General features: G+C 40.2%; 1 long non-coding RNA gene across 1 annotated transcript; it reads left to right on the plus strand.

Moving 5' to 3' along the window:
- Positions 1-341: 341 nt before the first annotated feature.
- LOC106148894 lies at positions 342-6,026 on the plus strand. Its single transcript, XR_001234647.1, has 3 exons — positions 342-448; positions 1,114-1,146; positions 5,866-6,026. It is a non-coding gene; the product is annotated as an uncharacterized LOC106148894 (long non-coding RNA).
- The last annotated feature ends 2,654 nt before the right edge of the window (positions 6,027-8,680 follow it).

An 8,680-nucleotide genomic window follows, 5' to 3' on the forward strand; every position in this document is an offset into this window, starting at 1 on the left:
GAGAGAGGGCAGCGCGGGGGAGTAGGGAAGGCCGGACCATGCCTAACATTAAAGGCTGGAGGAGACCAAGAAGGGGCTCTGTATTTTTAGGGGTGACAGAACACTTCCGGCCAGTGAAGCCTTGAGATGTTAATTATAGGACCTGTGGATGTCAGCAGAGATCCTTTAAAAGAATAACTTATGTGCCTAAAATCTCCCCAAGAACACAGAGCCCGTTTTAGAAATGTCCGTCAAAGACAACAAAAGTGAAATGCGCAAATGCCTTCTACGCAAGGCGGTGCTGGGCAACCAGCCGCATCTCCCCCCACGCGGTTGCTAGGAGACCGCGGGCCACACTGCCATCATCTCCATACTTGCTGCGAGGTTGAGTAATTGGTGTCTGGATGTGCGTGTGCTGCTTCCCAAAATATCTCTTTAAAAAGACGTGAGAGGGATGCGGAGCAAGTAGGTAGGAGGATGAAGGGGGCTGTGTCCCTTGAGGGCAATGGGCTTCCAGAATCAGGAGAAGCTGAGGAAGTGGTGGGGACCCACCCCAGGGATAGAAATGCAGAGCCGCCTTTCCCGAATCTTTCCCTTGCCCCACTTTATCATTTGGGGCTCATTTCCCCACCGCAATGTGAACAGTGGCAGGGCCAACCTAAATTAAAGGAGCCATGTAGTTTGTTTTTTCTTTTTTACTGTTGAGCCACAATAAAGCTGAGACAGAATCTAATTGTAATTTTAATCTTGCAGATATTTAAAATGTAAATATGCCTTTAAGAGTACTTAATTATATGTGTTGAAGTCTGTTTTTTGGAAGAAGTAGACAGGAAATAATGCATGTGGCCACACATATTTAAGTGCACACGCACACACACATACACGTGCCCCCATGATGAAAATGTTTGCTTTAGCTACTGCAGAGAGTCAATAAAATAGGAAAGTAGGGCTCACATTTGTCGGGTCTTTGGAAGTTAGGAGACTAAAGGTGAAACTTAGCCCTGCCTCCAAACTATGTAAATCCTCAGGGCCCTTCTGTGTCACCTGACGGGGTTAAGCTAGAACCTCCCCAGAGTCTGCTCCAAATCTCCAGCTTTCTTGGAATCTGACATCTAATCCATCTCCTCTTCACAGCCAAGAGAACTTGCCATCATCCTTTCCTCTCAGGTGTGTTTCATCTGCTCTTCTGATTTGTAAGAAAAATTCAATTGATTATTACATTGGACATTTTGAAATATCTATTCAAGTACCTATTGCTGGAAAACTTGAATAGTAGTTGGGAAGTGGAATAACTAACTTTTAAATTTTATTACTTTCCTTTGTGTCACTTGCCATATATTTACAATGTTCAAAAATCCATTTTTTTTTTTTTTTTATTGCAGCACTTGTTTTTTAAAGAGAGGGAGCTGGAAAGAGACAAAGTATGCAGGATATATAGACATTATATTCTGATACTATAAATATAAGACAGCTAAGAATCTGAAAAATTTTCCTCACAGTCACTGGTCAGATGGTTGTATGTTCTAGAACTCTATCAGGAATTAGGAAATTTGAATTTTAGTCCTAACTCTATCACTAACTTGGGGACAATGACCTTATCTGCAAAAGGAAGAGAGGTGGGTGCCCTATCTGTGCAGTATTCCTATAGGGATGTTAGGAAGGAAAATGCCACAACACAGTGTATGTAAATGCACTTTGGAATGTAGAAAGAGTGTACAGAATGTACTGCATTCTTTTCAATGCATGACTGAGAAATTTATTCATTTATTCAGCAAGTGTATTTTGAGCTGCTGCTACCGCCAGCCCCTCATTAAGCACTCATTCACATGGCGCACACACATGGTCAGTGTCCTTCATCATTTGTCCTGTGTCCTCAGTTCTGGAGACAATGACCCCCTAGTAACACACAAAACAGTCCTCAGCCACTATCATCTCTAAATGCTACACTTTCTACTAGGCTGAAACTCATCTATGTGAAGAGTGCTCTCAAATCACTCCCACGAGTGTCTGACTTATTTTGTTCTTAAACACTCCCAGTGACACAACCCTCAGACACTGTACTTCCTGTGCTAATGAATGCCAGCTTCTAATCATTGTGCAAGCAGATGTTCCTTAGGAAAAACAAATAAAATTAAGGCTATCTTTAGGTTAGCAGCACTCCCTACCCCCACCCTTGGCTGACCAGGCAAATAAGCAACCTATTTTCCTTCTCTCATCAGGGAAGGCAAAGCTAGGTGTCCCATGGAAAAACAATACTTCTTTTTTGCTTATTTTTCACTGTAAGAAGGGAAATTTTGAATGGACCTAGGATCCAAGGTCTCTAAACAGCCTGTTCACTGGATTGAAATTATTGATAGACAGTTTTCATGAAGAAAAGGAGATATACCTTTTAACTTCTCTGATCTCTTAAACATTTATTTTCCACTGGTGCCAAGAATAGAGTGAAGCCTGGAGAATAAGCTTATGTGCCTAAGAGTAACCAGGGAGCTGTGGGCTGGGCAGTAGCTTTACCAGGCAGAGCATGGTTCCTTGCCCTTTCTTCTGGGTATTTGGCAAGCACTCCGGAGTTTTCAGTAGAGGGATGGATGTGGGAGGAAGAGCACAAGGGAGTCATAAAAGGATGCCAAGTCATAATGAATAAGAGTTATTTTGTACACTCCCAGGAGATCCGAGCTCATGGGCAGTAGTTCCAAGGGGGCAGCAGATGTTGGTTCAGCACCAGGAAGTCCTTACTAAGGATACTTTGTAAAATGCAAATGAACTGGAGGTGGTTGTGGGAGAGGTGCTCAGATACAATTCCTCATCCTTAGGGATGGACCCCCAGCACAACTAAGCACAGATTTGCCTTTGCTGCCCATCCAGCCTTAGGAATTTATAATGTTATGGGAGACCCTAGGGTCATTCCAATCCATAGCCACCACTTCTACCTCTGGCCACCGAGCTTTATTAAACCTCAAACCAGAAAAGCCACTATCTATCTTCTCCAAAACTAGAGAAATATTAAGTAACTACAAAGTACTTTTTGAAAGTCCCCTGAAGAAGAACCCCTTGCTGAAGCTGAATGGAACAGAATAGTCATCATCTCAAAGATGCCATAGGATTATTTTTGTTCTTTTTCATTTGGCCATAATTGCTTCATTTCCATTAATTATAAAGGAAGGCATTCTCCAAGGGAACTTTAATCTCTTGATTCTAAAGACAACATTCTTTGTAAAGGGGAAAAGATTATTGTAACTCAACTGCTCACTTGAAAATAAAACTTCCTATTTTCACTCATAGCAGCCTTGTTTCTTCTGGAGATCAGTCTGAAATTCCCAAACTGAGTCAGAAAGAAAAACTACTCTGTTTACAGGTGGGAGCATTGAAGTCATCTATACAGACAACTTGCTTTATAAGCATGGGTTAGCTCATTTGATTCTGGAGAAAAGAACTTCTGTTATGTGGTTCAAAAATGAAACATCTAAGGTTTAAGAGTTAGAATAACTGTTATGAGGCCACATCCCCTGATTCTAAACATGAAACATCAGTATACTATGACTACTCTCCTACTTACATGACTTCTTAGCTTTCCTGTCACTAGGACAAAATACCCAACACCGACAATTTAAGAGAAGGTAGACTTATTTTGGCTCACAGTTTCACTCTATGGTCAGCTGGTCCTAAGGCAGAAATAGCACGGCAGAAGCCCACCTCCCACCCCTGGCAGCCAGAAAGCAGAGACAGAAGAGAAGAGCCAGGAACAAAAATAAACACTTCCAGATCACACCCACTGGCCTATCTCCTAACAGCAAGGAAGCTATGAACTCATCAGTAGACTAATCCACTGATAAGCATAGTGCCTCCATGATCCAATCTATCTTCCAAACACCTGAAACCTTTGGGCATACTTTAGATCTAAACCCTAGCAGTGACTTCTATTTCAAGCTCCTTGATATTCATCCTTCCATTCACTCATTCAGAAGCATTGAGCATCACCTGTGTGTCAGGAGCCATCCAACTAGATGTTGAAATATCAATGTCTGCATAAAATTTATGTTCTAGTTGTAGGTAATAGCCAATAAAAATTAATAAGTAAAAAATGTACTATCGATTTGCAAATGAATGCAAATGGGTAGAAAGCACCCATAGCAAACCTCATGGTTTAATCATGGATTAGTGTGATTTGGGGCAGGCAGGATCAGTGACTGGTGTGTATTTCCTGTTGCTCAGGACTGTCTGGGATTACTCACAGGCATTTTGTAGGACTACACCTAGAGTCTTGAAGATGGTCCCTTTTCTTGGGACAGTGGGACCTTAAGTGCCATGATTAAGGAAGTACTGAGCTCTGCAGTGAACAGGGGCTGGGTTTTAGTAGCAGTGTGGCAGAAGTTTGAGGCTAGACATATTCTGCAGTCACAATGGCAGGCTGGGTGCAAGCACTGTATGATGCACCAAGTAAGAGCAGGATGAACATCATCAGAATTCGTCGCTCGGAAACTTCCAGCCCTTTAGTTCCTTTGCTCCATTCAGATGGAAATCATGAACTGTCAAAATGTAGCTCTGCCAGCAGTCCTGATGTCACTGGATGACACTGAATAATGGCAGATACCAAAAGCTGACACAGCCAGTTGCTAGTGATACCACTACCAGCTGACCTATTCTGGTGCTGACTTGTGCCAGACACCACAGGTCTCTGTACTGGGGCTGCTCTCTGCTGCTAATCTTCATTGGCTGCTGGACTCTGGAGCTCTTCAGTGCTAACAGCCCTTAGTATTTATAGCTCTTTCCTTTGAAATGACCACTTTGTCCAAAATACTCAGGATAAGACTACTGAGTAGATTTATAAGACCTTTGAAACACACACTAACTGAGAAATAAATCACAAGCAGGTTTAGAGGACCACCAAAGTGAGCCTTTAAAAGGACCTATCCTTCAGCACAGGGGGTCAGTAAAAGGAGGGAATCCTCCTAGACTACTGGAGCTAGGGGACGCTACTTATATAACAAGTACAAACCTGTGATTGGTCCAAGTATGGATCTGTGATTGGCGCAGGGCTGCAGGGCAGCTTCAGCTGTCATGGCAGTGAGATAGTGATGGGGCAGGGCTGAAACCAGAGAATCTCCTGGAAGGTTAACTGTGGGGGTTGTGGATGTTAACCGTGGGCTGAGACCACTCCCTCCCTGATCTTGGCCACAACCACGTGCATCCTCCTTTCCTGCAAAAGGCAAAAGTAACATCTGAAGTGGCAAGGGTGGGGGAGGGGCACTGGCACTGACAATAGAGCAGTACTCACATTGGAGTGGAATTGAAGAGGGTGGTTACTAGCTATTTAGGGAGGACATTGAAGCAAGTTGTCCCATTCCATGGGGGGATTAAGAGGGCGCATAAGGAAATGAGGGCCATAATGACTACAGGCCAAGCCCAGCCCTTTCTCTGTTCAGCTCAGTGGGTGGGTGGGATGGGAAAGCCTATTTTGGTTTTCAGGGAGATTTGCAGGCAGTTTCTTCTCTGAGAGAATATGTGGTTCACTACTCAACTCCTAGTTTCCTGCTCCTTACTCATTCTTAAACTGAAATGTTAGATCCTTATGTGTCTGCCTTGCCCACTCTCTGCTGAAGGCCTAGGTTCAGTATGATGCATTCTTGTTGGGATGGTTAGAATTGTGAGGCCAAGCACTATCATCACATACCACAATAATTCTCTACCTCAACTTCACATTAGAAATACCTAAAGATATTAGAAAAAAGAAAAACCTATATCTTGGCGCACCTCAGACAAATTCTGTCTATTTCTTTCAAACTATTTCTTTCAGGATAAATCTTTGTCCTCTGTACCTTTCAAACTTCTCTGAGAGATTTTCACTCACAGTGAAAGCTAAAAGAACTTTTCTGTTATTCATTTTGTCAGGAAAACAAGATTATGTGAAGGAATCCTTGCTTTGAACTAAGGAAGAAAGTTGAGATTTCTGAAGAAGATGGAAGTCTGAATAGGTATGCAAGGCTTCCTATCTTGCTCTGAACACATACAATTGTATGACCCAAAAAACACAAATATTTCAAAAAAGAAAAATCGTCATGTGCAAAATGAAAATAAAACCCAAATTAAGGTTTTGAAGGTTAATTCTTGTGATTCCATGGGATATGAAGAATGGGTTATATGCAGTTTTATGGCTGGTATCTTTATACCTAGTAGATTAGGTGTCTCAACTTAGATCTTCATATAGAGCCAAGGTAACAACTACATTTACCTTCTTAGGAACCTAGGTATGAAGGAAAATTGTCTCCTCAGGAAGTGGGTAGAAATACAGTTACCCTCAAGGGTCCAGACCTATGGTTCAATAGCTTTTACATTTACCAGTATGAGCAGGGAAACACCTTGGCTTAGATGGGTGCTGCAGTCTGGGGTTTACACTCAGAGGCGCTTCTGGAGCAAAGGAGCATCTCACAAATTCACAGCCTATAAAACTGGATGGAGGTGACCAGGACTTGGTGGATCCCAAGATTGCAGGTCCTGGAAGGAAACCATTCACCTGGAAATAGGAATTTTTTGGATCCGTTTTCCCCCTTTAGGTGTCTGGAGAGGGTTTTTTTTCCCCTTTTTTACTGTGTTTTTGTTTTTTCCTCTCTGTTAATTTTTCCTTTATATTTTCTGTTTTTTTTTTCTTATTGTTCTTTTCTGTTACTTTTATTTAATACTAGTAATTTCCTTATACTCTTTGCTAGGATCCCTTATTTCATTTTCTCACCTCCTTCTCATCATTTACTGCTTAATTTTTGGAATTTTACTTTTTACATGCTCTTATTCCCCACACCTTCTATCTTTACTAGTTATAACCATTAAACTTTATGAATCTTTAGATTGCTAATTAGCTATGTTCTATTGCTATTGAATACTATTCTATTGTTAGTGGAGACAAAGTCATTTCATTCAGGAGATATTTACTGTAGGTCAATATTTGGTTTGTCTTAGGGTTTTTATAGGAATATATATGAGTATAAAATCATAGGTCTGTTTTCTGTGATTAATAGTGATATATTCTTGGTTCTTAGAGTTTACCAATATCCAGTTTGTCATTGATGCTACTATTGTTGCTGATTTTATTATTAAAGCCAAGGTGACATAGTTGTTGCTATCAACTAGTTTTCTCTGTATGCTAGTATCTGGATTGCCTTTGTGTCCTAACAATATTGCAGCCCATTCCCAGAGAACAGGGTACTGAATCAAATTCATTACAGCCTTTTCTCCAATAAACAGAGGTGGGGGGAATCCTGAGACAGAGGCAAAATCCTATAGTTAGCTATGCTCAGAGTGCAACACCCAAAAGCAGACACTAAAAATACAGATCCCCTGGAAACAAAGTCTTCCACTATAATCATTCTATGGTCTCAGTACAGAAAACAAACAAAAAACTAGAAACAAGAGAAGACAAGGAAACAAAATACTTACAAAAATTCCAAACTGCTCCATAGCTGACCTATAAGACATTGAGTGGGAGGAAATCAAAAGCCACACAATTAAATTATTTGAAAGGATAACAGAGTAGATAAAAATGAATCACTAAAGTGCTTGACAAGTTCAAGCAAGATATAACTAAACACAAAATGATCCTAATAAACAAAACAGTCAGTGAATCTACAGAAATTTGGGAGATTAAAAATTTCATTGAAAGTTTGGACAGCAGAAACAAACAATGTAATAATAGAGTATCAGAACTAGAAGATAGAGGGACTGGGGATTTAGCTCAGTGGCACAGTGCCTGCCTGGCAAGCTCAACGTTGTGATTTTGATTCCTGGTACTGGAAAAAGAACAAAACAAAACAAACAAACAAAAAAAAGAACTAGAAGACAGGGTTGTTGTCAGTGATCAATTATGGAAAGATAGAGATAACTTGAAAACAACAAGAGAATATGAAAAATAGATCTGCAAGCTGCCAGATCACACAAGATTAATCTAAGATTAATTGGAATTTGTGAAAAATCAGAAGACAGTACAAATTGCATTAAAAACCCACTTACTGAAATAATAGAAGAAAAATTTTCCAAATATGGGAAAAGAATTTAACATACAGATGAGTAAGACATTGAGCCCCAAATAGACATGATCAGAAAAAAATTCTCCACAACACATCATTGGCAAATCCCAAAAGTCTAACATAGGAATAGAATCTTAAAAGGGGATAGAGAAGAGCAATGGATCACTTCTAAGGAAAATCTGTTAGATATACAGCATACTTTTCAACACAAATCTTAAAGGCCAATAGAGCTTGGAGTGAGGTGTTTCATGCTTAAAAAGAAAACAATTCCAACCTGGGTAGATAAATTCTGCAAAACTATTTTTCAAAATTGATGGGAAAATAAGGTATTTCTATGGGTTTGTATTTCTAAAGTTTACAAATCAGGTATTTCTAAACCTTAAGAAATCCATCCAGACCAAACCAGCATGCCAAGAAAATTCTTAATGATGTTCTGGAAAGAGGAAATGAAGCTAACGATGGAAAACAGCTCAATAGAGTGAATATACCAGGTAGGGTGAGCAGTTAAATAGAAAAACAGGGAATCAGCAACAGGAAAATAAGGCAGTTATAGGTGCATGTCAATAAATTTCAGTGATAACTGTCAGTAAGAATTGTCTCAATTCCACAATCAAAAGACACAGATTGACAGAATGGATCAAGAAACAAACTCCAATAATATGTTATATACTATATTCAAGTAAATACAC

This window comes from Chinchilla lanigera, unplaced genomic scaffold (assembly GCF_000276665.1).
Source record: "Chinchilla lanigera isolate Chin_1 unplaced genomic scaffold, ChiLan1.0 scaffold00031, whole genome shotgun sequence".
NCBI lineage: Eukaryota > Metazoa > Chordata > Mammalia > Rodentia > Chinchillidae > Chinchilla > Chinchilla lanigera.